We start from the raw sequence: 13,392 nt of genomic DNA on the forward strand, positions 1-13,392 counted from the left end.
CCTATTCTCAATATTACAAGGATTTTCTTTCTTATATCATTACTTATTCTTCAAAAACACTTGATAGATTACTGTAAGAGAAAGTATGAATCAAAAGCAACAATTTCTTCTTTTCCTGAAATATATTCTCAAACTTTTTTGAAAAAGTTCTACCAATTTGTATTCCCACTTGGAGCGCTGGGGATACTATGGTTGCCACACTTGCAGACATTAGATTTCACTGGCAAAAAATGGTTCTTTGGGCTGGGTGCGGTGGCTCATGCCTGCAATCCCAGCACTTTGGGAAGCCAAGGTGGGTGGTTCACAAGGTCAGGAGATTAAGACCATCCTGGTCAAAATGGTGAAACCCCGTCTCTACTAAAAATATAAAAATTAGCCGGGTGCAGTGGCATGCACCTGTAGTCCCAGCTACTCAGGGGACTGAGGCAGGAGAAAAGCTTGAACCTGAGAGTTGGCAGGAGGTGGAGGATGCAGTGAGCCGAGACTGCATCACTGCACTCCAGCCTGGGCAACAGAGCAAGACTCCGTCTCAAAAAAAGAAAAAAGGTTCTTTGTTTCAATTTGCACTTCTCTGATTACTGGTAAGAATCAGTATCTTTTAATGGTTTATTGTTCTTATACATTTTCCTTTCCTATGAGTTTACTGGAAGTAATATATTGATTAACCAGTAATTCTAGCACCATCTACTGAGTAGTAACACTTAATTCTCCAAGCAATGTTTGAGGGCACTTTTTATAAAACCATCATAATAGTTCTATAAACATTAATTTCATTTTTGATTTATTTTTCAAATCCATCATCAGTAGCATATTCTTAAAATTACATTAAGTCTTAGTATTTAGAAAGGCAAATCCCCACTCATTATTTATATCTTTAAAATGTCCTGGCCATTCTGGCTTTAGTCTTCAGATTATATTTTAAATCACTTAGTGAATTCTGCTACCCACCCGCAAAAGCTCCCCAAAGAAAGACAATGTATTTTTTATCAGAATAGCATTATACCTAGAAAGTAATTCAAAAAGAGTAATATCCTTAAAAATATTCAGTCTTCTCTTTCAGTAACTGTTTTAAATTTACCTAAGTGGACTTTAATGGATTTCAAACTTTATTCATAGAGTTCCCATGTACTTATTATCTTACTTTTTTCTTGCTGTTATGAAAGGATTTTTCTTTTACTTCCTAAGCGCTACTGCTGAAATAAATGAAGAATGTATTTATATATGTTTGTATATGAAATTTAATTTTATATACAGCTTTCAGGGGAAAGTGTAGGTCATCTATCATCAGGCTCACTACTTTGTGTTCACTTCCCAAATACCTTTAAGTAATTTCTTTTAAGGGAGCTGTGGAAGGTGGTAGGGAGAAGCAGAAAGTAAAAAAGCTATAGAAACTACCAATGCTGCCAGGTGTGGTGGCTCATGCCTGTGATCCCAGCGCTTTGGGGGGCCGAGGTGGGCAGATCGCTTTGAGGTCAAGAGTTTGAGACCAGCCTGGCCAACAGGGTGAAACCCTGTCTCTACCAAAAATACCAAAAAAAAAAAAAAAAAAAAAATTACCCAGGCGTGGTGGTGTGCACCTGCAGTCCCAGCTCTTCAGAAGGCTGATGCAGAAGAATCACTTGAATCCAGGAGGCAGAGGCTGCAGTGAGCCAAAATGACACCACTGCACTCCCACCTGGGAAACAACGCAAGGCTCCATCTCAAAGGAAAAAAAAGAAACTACCAATGCTTTGTGGTCTCACCATCTATCACCCAAAGCAGGGGAGGAGATACAATAGTAAATGGGCTGAGATATTTCCCAACAGGAAAAGCTTTAGTAACAATATTATAAATAATATTTGTCATAATTTGTAATAATACTAAAAGCTTTAAAAACATACACTTTTATTATCTGAGCCTTTATTATGTTTTCTAGGAAGGGCTATAAAATATTTTCAAATATGGAGTATGTCTAGTACATTTTGTGCTGCTATAACAAAATTCCTGAGAATAAGTCATTTACAAATAACAGAAGCTTATTTTCGCACAGTCTGGAACCTGGAATTCCATGATCATGGCAACAGCATTCAGCGTCTGGTGAGGACCTTCTTGCTGCACTCTCACAGTAGAAGGCAGAAGGGCAAGTAAGCTAGCCTAACCCTGCACCAAGCCCGTTTTATAAGAACTTAATTCTATTAAGAAGGAAGGAGTCTTTATGGCTCAATTACCTCTTAAAGGGCCCCACCTCTTAATACTATCACATTGGCAATGCCTGAATTTTGGAGAGGACCCATTCAAAGCACAATTTACTCTATGCTTTTCTCCACAATTTAAAGTAGCATGCTCTTAGTGCCACTAGAAATGCTTTAGAAAGTTCTTTGGGTTGAAGGGAAACGACACTATAAAGACACTGCTGAGAGAAATTAAAAACATACACAGGTGAGATAAACTAAGTAAACTGAAATACTACTATTGATGTGGCAATTGTTTCCAAATTAATCTAAGTTTTAATACAATCCTAATCAAAATCCTAAAAGGCTTTTTCAAGAATTGGTAAGATGATTATAGTCTTTATAAATTTTTTTTTGAGACGGAGTTTCGCTCTTGTTACCCAGGCTGGAGTGCAATGGCACTATCTCGGCTCACCGCAACCTCCGCCTCCTGGGTTCAGGCAATTCTCCTGCCTCAGCCTCCTGAGTAGCTGGGATTACAGGCACACGCCACCATGCCCAGCTAATTTTTTGTATTTTTAGTAGAGACAGGGTTTCACCATGTTGACCAGAATGGTCTCGATCTCTTGACCTTGTGATCCACCCACCTCGGCCTTCCAAAGTGCTGGGATTACAGGCGTGAGCCACCGCGCCTGGCAGTCTTTATAAACTTTTTAAGGAAAGATCAAAGACCTAGATTAGCAAAACAAATTTGATAAACAAAAAAACTGGAAGACTCATACTACTAGATTTCCACATATAAAGATATAATAATAAAGCCACTGTGGTATTGGTGTTAAAGATGGACATAAAGATCAATGACACACAATACAGGCACACTTCACTTTATTGCACTTGGCAGATAACTGTGTCTTTCACAAATTAAAGGTCTGGGGCAACCCTGTGTTGATCAAGTTTAGTGGTTCCATTTTCCCAAGAGCATGTGGTCACTTTGTGTCACATTATCGTAATATCTGCAACATTTCAAAGTCTTTGTTATTATTTCATTGTGGTGATTCCTAATTAGTGATTTTTGATGTTACTGTAGTAATTATTTTTGAGGTCCCACAAACTGCACCTGTATAAGATGGTGAACTAAATTGATAAATGCTAGGTGTGTTCTGATTAGCCCACTTAACAGCTGTTCCCTTGTCTTTCTCCCTCTCCTCCGACGTCCTATTCCCTGAGACACAACAATATAGAAATGAGGCCAGTTAATATACTTTACAATGACCTCAAGTGAAAGAAAGAGTTGCAAATCTCTTACTTTAAATCAAAAGCTAGAAATGATTTAGCTTAGTGAGGAAGGCATGCTGAAAGCTGATAAGCCAAAATTTAGATCTCTTATGTCAGTAGCCAACTTGTGAATGTAAAGGAGAAGTTCTTAAGGAAAATTAGAAACGTGGCAAAAAATGGCAAGAAATCAAAACAGCTTTATTGCTTATACGGAAAAAGTCTGAGTGGTCTGGACAGAATATTAAACCAGCCAAAGCCTAACCCAGAGCAAGGCTCTAACTCTCTTTAATTCTATTCTGAAGGCTGACAGGTGAGGAAGCTGCAGAAGAAAAGTTAGAAGCTGGCCAAGGTTGGCTTATGAGGTTTAAGGAAAGAAGTCATCTCTATAATACAAAAGTGCAACATGAAGTAACAAGTGCTGATACAGAAGACTGCAGCAAGTTATTCAGATCACTCTAAGATTACTGATGAAGGTGGCTATATGAAACAACAGATTTTTCAATGTAGACAAAAAGGCCTCATATTGGAAGAAGATTCCAGCAAGGACTTTCATAGTTAGAGAGAAGTCAATGCCTGGTTTCAAAGCTTCAAGAACAGGTTGACTCTCTTGTTAGAGTCTAATGCAGTGGTGACTTGAAGCCAATGCTCATTTTTACCATTTCCCAAATTCTAGGGCCCTTAAGAATTATGCTAACTCTACACTGCCTGTGCTCTATAAACAGAACAAAGCCTGGATGACAGCATATGTGTTTATATTATGGCTTACTGAATATTTTAAGTCCACAGTTAAGTCCTACTGCTCAGGAAAAAAAAAATTCCTTTAAAATATTACTGGTCACTGACAGTCCAACTGGTCATTCAAGAGCTCTGATGGAGATATTCAAGGAGATTAATGTTGTTTTCATGCCTACTAACACAATACCCATTCTGCAGCTCATGTATCAAAGAGCAATATTGAGTCTTGCTACTTAAGAAATACATTTTGCAAGGCTATAGCTGCCATACATAGTGATTCCTCTGATGGATCTGGACAAAGTAAATTAAAAACTTTCTGGAAAAGATTTGCCATTCTAGATGCCATTAAGAACATTCGTGATTTAAGAGAGGAATTTGACAAAATATAAATACTAACAGGAGTTTTGAAGAACTGACTCCAACCCTCATGGAGGACTTGAGAAGTTCAAAACGGCAGTGGAGGAAGGACCTGAAGATATGGCAGAAATTGCAAGAGAACTTGAAGTGGAGCTTAAAGATTTAACTCAATTGCTGTACTCTCATAATAAAACTTGAAAACATGAAGAGTTTCTTCTTACAGATGAGCAAAAACTTTTGAAAAAAAAAACTTTTTTTTTTTAAATGAGTCTACATCATGCTTTTAAGAAAGTGGTTTCCTAAGAATCTACTCCTGGTGAAGATGCTGTCAACATTGTTGAAATAACAACAAAGGATTTAGAATATTAAATAAACTTAGTTGATAGGCAACACAAGGGTTTCAGAGAATTGGCTCCAATTTTGAAAGAAGTTCTACTGCGGGTAAAATGCAAACAGCCTGACATGCTACAGAGGAATCTTTCCTGAAAAGAAGACTTAATTCATGCAGCAAACTTCATTGTCTTCTTTTAAGAAACTGCCATAGCCACTCTAACATTCAGCAACCACCAACTTGATCAGTTAGCAGCCATCAACATCAAGACAAGATCTTCCACCAGAAAAAAGATTCCAATTCACTGAAGGCTCATATAATTGTTAGCATTTTTCAGCAATAAAGCATTTATTAAGTTATGTACATTGTTTATTTATATATAATGCTATTGCACACTTAACAGACTACAATATAATGTAAACATAACTTTTTTATGTACTGGGAAACCAAACAATTCATGTAACTTGCTTTACTGTGACATTTGCTTTATTATGACAGTCTGGAACCCAATCCACAGTATCTCCAAGGTTTGTCTGTTAGATCCAGAAACGCACCAACATGCACATGGTCAAATGACTAAACAAAGATGTCAAGGTAACTCAATGTGACAACAGACAGTCTTTTCAACAAATGGTGCTAGAACAAGTGGATTTTCTACTGGAATATAAAACCTCAACTCCTACCTCACACCATATAGAAAAATTAAACAGAAATGGGTCCGAGATCAAAATATAAGTTACTACTAAACGTTTAGAAGAAAAAATAGATTTTTTCTTTTGCATTTGACATAGTCAGGCAAAGATTTTTTGGAACAGGACATAAAAAAACAAATTTTAAGAGAAAAAGATATTGATAAAATGAACTTCATTGAGATAAAAAAAAAACTTCTGCTTTTCAAATGACACAAAGAAAAAGACAAGCCTCAGAGAAAATATCTGTATAACATACCTGACCAAAGGGTTTGCAAAATAAATAAAGAATCATTATAACTTATAATGTTTTTTAAAAATGATGAAAGTTTCAAACAAACAAATCACATAAAATATATAGATGGAAAGGATGCTCAACCTCACCAGTTATCAGGGAAATGAAAATTAAAACCAAAATGAGATACCACTACACACCCACTAGAATGACTTATGTTAAAGAGACAGATGATACCAAATGTTGGCAAGATGAAGAACACTGGAACTCTCATACATTGCTGATGGAAATACAAAATGGTTCAGTCACTTTGGTAAACCATATGGCAATATAAAGTTAAACATATACTTATAATACCACTCAGTAATTCCAACTCTAAGTATTGATCCTAGAGAAATGAAACAATATGTCCACAAAAAGATGTATACAAGTCATAATAGCCAACATCTGAAAGCAACTCGGCAGTTCACTGAAAAGGTGAAATGATAAACTGAGCATATCCATGCTATGGAGAATCACCCAGCAATAAAAAGGAACAAAACTTATACACAAAAACAAAAATCCCAAAAAATTATGCTAAGAAGTCAAACATAAAAAACTATATATTTTATGATTCCTCTTATATAAAATTATAGAAAAGGTAAAACTCATGATTGTATAGGTCTGTGAGTCTGGGAAGGGGACTGACTATAAAGGGCACACGCAAACTTCTTAGGGTGAGGGAAGTGTCCTGTGTCTTTCACCATGCTGGTAGTTAGACAACTGTATGCATTTACCAAAATTCATCCAATTGTACTCTTTGGATGAAATTTACTGTATGTAAATACTATCTCAATGCCTAAATATCATTAAAAATAGGTTCAGGGTATTAAAGATACTGAATATATCACTGTCTTTCAACTCTTGTACTAATCACTTGAAATCAAATAAATGATTTTTGCTTGCAATTTTAGTGTCACAAAGATAAGTGATTATTTTCAAACTTCACTTGACTATCTTTCCCCTAAAAAGCAAGCATACTTTTAAGTTGAAAACGTATATAACTTTCCATAAATTTCTTTGCACAGTATTCTGAAAGGATATGCTGTTAGTGGCTAAGAGTTAATGACATTTCACTATTTTTGCTACTACCAAAAAATACAAATCAAGATAAGAAGGCTAATGTGAATGAAGCTGTATGCAGATGGGCAATAAAGGAGGTATGTGTATCAACAATTCCTCACCAAAGGAACCAGATCTCTTTAGAAGAAAGGATTCCATTGTTAGAGCAGAAAAAGGACAAGATGAACCTAGACTATCTTGTAACAGAATGTAATAAATGCTCATAAAGAGTGGGACATGCCAAAAGGACACAGGGAGTGGCTTGAAAGGGACTTCCACTGACCAAATATGAAAGACTAACTGATAACCTATTGCACAGAATAAGAATCCTGACTTCAAACTGATACAGGAAGAGGGACAGGTATTCCTCAAAGTATAAAGCCAACTAAAAAACACAGAAGGAATAAAGGGGTTAAAAAATTACCATTTTCCATCTATCAGAACAATAACTGATTTAGGCAAGAAACTATCAGTGATACTGAAACTAAAATGGATCAAAGCTCAATGAGGAGAAGATGTTTACACAGTCTCAAAGTATCTCCTCATAAATAACTTATTATGAAGGGGAAAACAGTAATACTTCAGTGGAGAAACCTGGTAGACATCAACTCACCAAATCATCAAAGTTAACATCACATCTCTCTCTCTCTCTCTCTCTCTCTCTCTCTCTCACACACGTAAAAATAAGTAAAAACAAAGTTAATAGCACCTGATTAAAGTGACACTGTATGCTTCATATGATATGATACATAAAGGAGGATCTATCATTTAATTATTTAATAATCACTTGTTTAATATTATGAACGTAACATAAAGAAACATCAGAAAAACCTAAATTAAGGAAATTCTATAAAATAAATGTTCTATGCTATTTCAAAAAAATTTCATTGTCATTAAAAATAAACAAAAGGGCTGGGAGCAGTGGCTTGTGCCCGATTATCATATGGTAATGGTAGTAATCCCAGCACTCTGGGAGGCCAAGGCAGGTGGATGGCTTGAATTCAGGACTTCAGGACCAGCCTGGGCAACATGGCCAAACCCCATCTCTACAAAAAAAAAAAAAAAAAAAAAAAAAAAGAAAAAACCAAATATATATATATATATATATATATATATATATATGTATGTATGTAAAATTAGCTGGGTGTAGGGGCATGTGCCTGTAGTCCCAGCCACTTGTGAGGCTGAAGCTAGAGGATGACTTGAGCCCAGGAGGTTGAAGCTGCAGCAAGCCCAGACTGTGTCATTGCACTCCAGCTTGGGTAACAAAGTGAGACTGTCTCAAAATAAAAGGTAGACAAAGACTGAGCCCTGCTTTTCTCCCACAAGCCAGATGTCCTTTGTTTCTCTTACATCTTCTCCTCCATAATCCCAGCTGTCCTGTCATTAACTTATATTTGATTGTGTTACAGGTAGCTGGTACCTGACCTGAGGATGAAGAGAAAGAGAATAAAAAGCAGGATATGTAAATTAATGACTTTCAGGCTTCTCTTAATATCTCAAGAACCTGGCGAAGACATTAAAAACAATATACAAAAAAAAAATAGTATACAATTTTCTGTCAAGGGCTAGAGAGTAAATATTTAAGGTTTTACAGGCCAGATAAGTCTCTGTTGCTTACTCTGTTCTTTTTTTTTTTTTAAACAACTCTTTAGCTTGTGGGTATTACAAAACAGCCTGTAGGCTAGATTTAGTGACAAGCCCTAGTTTGCTGACCCCTGGAAACTCTTAGAGATTCCTCCAAGAACTGTGACAGAAATAGCTCCAATGGTCCCTGAAACAGCAAAGATATCACTGAATAAACAAAGCTACAAAATTATGTCAGCATGGAATCTAGTCCTTACAGTGATAAATATTTAATACAATTAAATTTTAATAAAGATGAACATTTCTTAAAGAAATCTGTAACTCTAATATCCGTCCCCTTGTGAGTTTAGATGTGTTTTGGGTGGTAAGATTGGAGGAGGAGGGTGCTTACTTACATAATGTTTCTTATTTTCTATTTGAGAGGTAAGACCTCAAGAAAGGAAATAGAGGACAGAATGCAAACAGTTTCACATTGGGAAAGGGTAGGATGGCCTAGACTTTAGAAGTGTGATGCAAAACCGACAGGATGACATTTTAAAACCACCCATCTAAACTCAGTGATAGGATTCTCCAAATTTAGATAATATTGGAGTATGAATTTAATTTCATACTATAGGATACAGAAAATTTGTGAATTAAAAGCATGTGTAAACATGCAGGTTTTGTAATAATTGTGTTAGCAAAGCCTCCCCAAATAGATCATGGGCCTATAGCTACAGCCATGTCTGCTACTGACATTTCAAGCAACAAGCTGAAAAGAGCTGACATGATGCAACCGTTGATTTAAATGCCACTTTCCTACATCTTATTACTTTAAATGCCAACAAGTCTTAGGGGAAATGTCTCCACCATTTAAATGTCCATACACTTTTTTTTTTTTTTTTGAGACAGAGTTTCACTCTTGTTACCCAGGCTGGAGTGCAATGGCGCGATCTCGGCTCACCGCAACCTCCGCCTCCTGGGTTCAGGCAATTCTCCTGCCTCAGCCTCCTCAGTAGCTGGGATTACAGGCATGCGCCACCATGCTCAGCTAATTTTTTGTATTTTTAGTAGAGACGGGGTTTCACCATGTTGACCAGGATGGTCTTGATCTCTTGACCTCGTGATCCACCCGCCTCGGCCTCCCAAAGTGCTGGGATTACAGGCATGAGCCACCGCGCCCGGCCTAAATGTCCATACACTTTAAGGTCAATTATCTAACAGAAAACCTTACTTCGCTTAAACTATTGCTTTTTACATAAACAAACTATGAATTGTGCTTAATATAATCTTTGGTATATACCAATGTTACCACTGACTGTTAAGCAGACTATCAAGTTAATGAACGGAAAACCAAAAAGTTTGAAGCTAGACACATTTCAAGAGTTAAATATGCCATTCAAAATGTACAAACTGGGCTAGGCACGGTGGCTCACATCTGTAATCGCAGCACTTTGGGAGGCCGAGGTGGGTAGATCACGAGATCAGGAGATCAAGACCATCTTGGCTAACATGGTGAAACCCCATCTATACAAAAAATACAAAAAATTAGTCAGGCATGGTGGCACGTGCCTGTAATCCCAGCTACTCAGGCGGGGGCTGCGGCAGGAGAATCGCTTGAACCCAGGAGGCGGAGGTTGTGGTGAGCCGAGATCGCGCCATTGCACTCCAGCCTGGGTAACAAGAGCGAAACTCCATTTCAAAAAAAAAAAAAGAAAAAAAGAAGTTAGAAAATTTTATTTTTAAAAAATTTAAGAAATCAAAAGGGAAAGATGTAATATTGTTAGCTGATAGAATCCAAAATGATCTATACATTTAATGCAATCCTTATCAAAATCCGAATGTTGTTTTTCGCAGGGAAAAAAAAATCCACCCTGAAGTTTCAAGACACTCCAACTGCCAAAACAATATTGAAAACAAAAGAACATTTGGAGGTTTCACACCTCTTGATTTCAAAACTTATTACAAAGCTACAGTAATCTCTCCCAGAATGTGGTACTGATATTGAGACACATGAACTAATGAAACAGTCCAGAAATAAACACTTAGATGTGGTCAGATGATTTTCTACAAGGATATTAACACCATTCAATGGGAGAAACAACTCTTCTCAACAACTGGTGTTGGGAAACATGGGCATCCACATACTACTAGGCTGGGTGCTGTGGCTCACACCTGTAATCCCAGCACTTTGGGAGGCCACGGCAGGAGGATCACTTGAGGCCAGGAGTTCGAGACCAGCCTGGCCAGCATGGTAAACCCCTATTCTACTGAAAATACAAAAAAATTAGCCAGGTGTGATGGTATGTACCTGTAATCCCAGTTACTTGGTGACTGAGGCACGAGAATCGCTCAACTCCAGGATGCAGAGGTTGCGGTGAGCTGAGACTGTGACACTGCACTCCAGCCTGGGAGATAACAGTGAGACTCTGCCTCCAAAAAATTAAAATAAAGAATGAAGCTGGATCCTTGCCTTATACCGTATACAAAAATTTACTCAAAATAGATTGAAGACCTAACTGTAAGAGCTACAACTATAAAACTTTTAGAAGAAAACCAGGCAAAAGCTTCATGACACTGGATCTGGCAATGATTTTCTGGATACAACTCTAAAAGAACAGAAAAGTAAAAATAGATAGACTTAAACTAAATCAAAATTTAAAACTTGGTACATCAAAGGACACAAGAGAGTGAAAAAAACAAATTATAAAATGGGAGATAATCTGCAAATTGTGTATCTGATATGAGGTTAATATTAAGACTATATAGGCTGGGGGAGGTGGCTCACACCTGTAATCCCAGCACTTTGGGAGGCCAAGGAGGGAGAACTTGAGCCTAGAAGTTCTAGGATTCTAGGAGTTCTTGAGTCTAGGAGTCCAAGACCACCTTGGGCAACATGACAAGGCCCCAACTCCACAAAAAATTTAAAAATTAGCCAGGTATGGTGGTGAGTGTCTGTGGTCCCAGGAGCTTGGGAGGCTGAGGCAGGAGGATTACATGTGCCCGGGAGGTCAAGGCTGCAGTGAGCAGTGCCTGCACCACTGTATTCCAGCCTGGGCAACAGGGTAGCATCCTGTCTCCCACACCACCACCCCCGGCCCCCCGCCTACTTCCCTCTCCCTGCCCAAAACAACAAATATATATTTTTATATATATACACACACATATATACATATATATAGTTCTTCATACACACACACACATGCATGCATGCATGCATGCAGAACTGTAATTTAACAAACAACCTAATTCAAAAATGGGCAAAGGACTTGAACAGACATTTCTCTAAACATGATATACAAATGGCCAACAATCACACAAAAGCTGTTCTACACTACGAATCACTAGGGAAATGCAAACCAAAATCACAATGAGATACTACTTCACGTTCATTAGCATGGCTACTATTGAAAAAAAAGAAAAACCGCCTTTTGGCTCTCTGAGCAGCACCATGGCGGCTGGCAACAACAAGTACCTTACGAAAGGCAGCAAAAAGGGAGCCAAGAAGAAAGTGGTTGATCCATTTTCTAAGAAAGATTGGTATGATGTTAAAGCACCCACTATGTTCAGTATAAGAAATATTGGAAAGACGCTAGTCACCAGGACCCAAGGAACCAAAATTGCATCTGATGGCCTCAAGGGTCGAGTGTTTGAAGTTAGTCTTGCTGATTTGCAGAATGATGAAGTTGCATTTAGGAAATTTAAGCTGATTACTGAAGATGTTCAGGGCAAAAACTGCCTGACTAACTTTCACGGCATGGATCTTACCCGTGACAAAATGTGTTACATGGTCAAAAAATGGCAGACAATGATTGAAGCTCATGTTGATGTCAAGACTACCGACAGTTACTTGCTTCGTCTGTTCTGTGTTGGTTTTACTAAAAAAATGCAACAATCAGATACGGAAGACCTCTTATGCTCAGCACCAACAGGTTGGCCAAATCCGGAAGAAGATGATGGAAATCAGGACCCGAGAGGTGCAGACAAATGACTTGAAAGAAGTGGTCAAAAAACTGATTCCAGACAGCATTGGTAAAGACATAGAAAAGGCTTGCCAATCTATTTATCCTCTCCATGATGTCTTCATTAGAAAAGTAAAAATGCAGAAGAAGCCCAAGTTTGAATTGGGAAAACTCATGGAGCTTCATGGTGAAGGCAGCAGTTCTGGAAAAGCCACTGGGGATGAGACAGGTGCTAAAGTTGAACGACCTGATGGATATGAACCACCAGTCCAAGAATCTGTTTAAAGTTCAGACTTATAATAGTGGCAAATAAAAAGTCTTATTTGTATTTAAAAAAAAAAAAAAACACCCACAGAAGATAACAAATGAGGGCAACAATGTGGAAAAACTGGAACCCTTTAGCCCTGGCTGGTAACAATGTAAAATGGTGCAGCCAATGTGGGAAAGTCTGGTAGTTCCTCAAAAACTTAAAAACAGAATTACCATATGATCCAACAATTCCATTTCTAGGTATATACAAATAAAAAAAAAATTAAAAGCAGGATCTCAAAAAGAGGTATTTGTAAACTCACGTTCATAGCAGAATTATTTAAAACAGCTAAGAGGTGAAAGCAACCCAAGGGTCCACTGATGGATGGATGAACAAAATGTGATATATACATAAGTGGAATACTGTTCTGGTTTAAAAAGGAAGGAATTTTGACACATACAACAATAAGAAAAAACAAAGGACATTATCTTAGGCAAAACAAGCCAGTCACAAAGTGACAAATACTCTATGATTCTACTTATATGGAGGTATCTAGAATAAGCAAACTCATTGAGACAAAAAGTAGAATAGTGGTTGCCAGGGGCTAAAGAGAGGAGGAAATGGGAGAGTTACTGTTTAATGGACAAAGAGTTTCCATTTTATAAGATGAATAGAGTTTTGGAGACTGACTGCACAACAATGCAAGTACTTAACTGCTGATCTTGTATACTTAAATATAGT

General features: G+C 37.6%; 1 protein-coding gene and 1 pseudogene across 9 annotated transcripts in view; one reads left to right on the forward strand and one right to left on the reverse strand.

Annotated features, from left to right (window-relative positions):
• Positions 1 to 13,392, reverse strand: part of LCOR (ligand dependent nuclear receptor corepressor) — a 142,333-nt gene that overhangs the window by 52,818 nt on the left and 76,123 nt on the right. The gene's annotated exons all lie outside the window — the stretch shown is intronic.
• Positions 11,891 to 12,700, forward strand: LOC105708181 (small ribosomal subunit protein eS1-like; annotated as a pseudogene).

This window comes from Aotus nancymaae, unplaced genomic scaffold (genome assembly GCF_030222135.1).
Source record: "Aotus nancymaae isolate 86718 unplaced genomic scaffold, 86718_ANA_hifiasm-v0.15.2.pri h1tg000010l, whole genome shotgun sequence".
In the NCBI taxonomy this organism is placed as follows: domain Eukaryota; kingdom Metazoa; phylum Chordata; class Mammalia; order Primates; family Aotidae; genus Aotus; species Aotus nancymaae.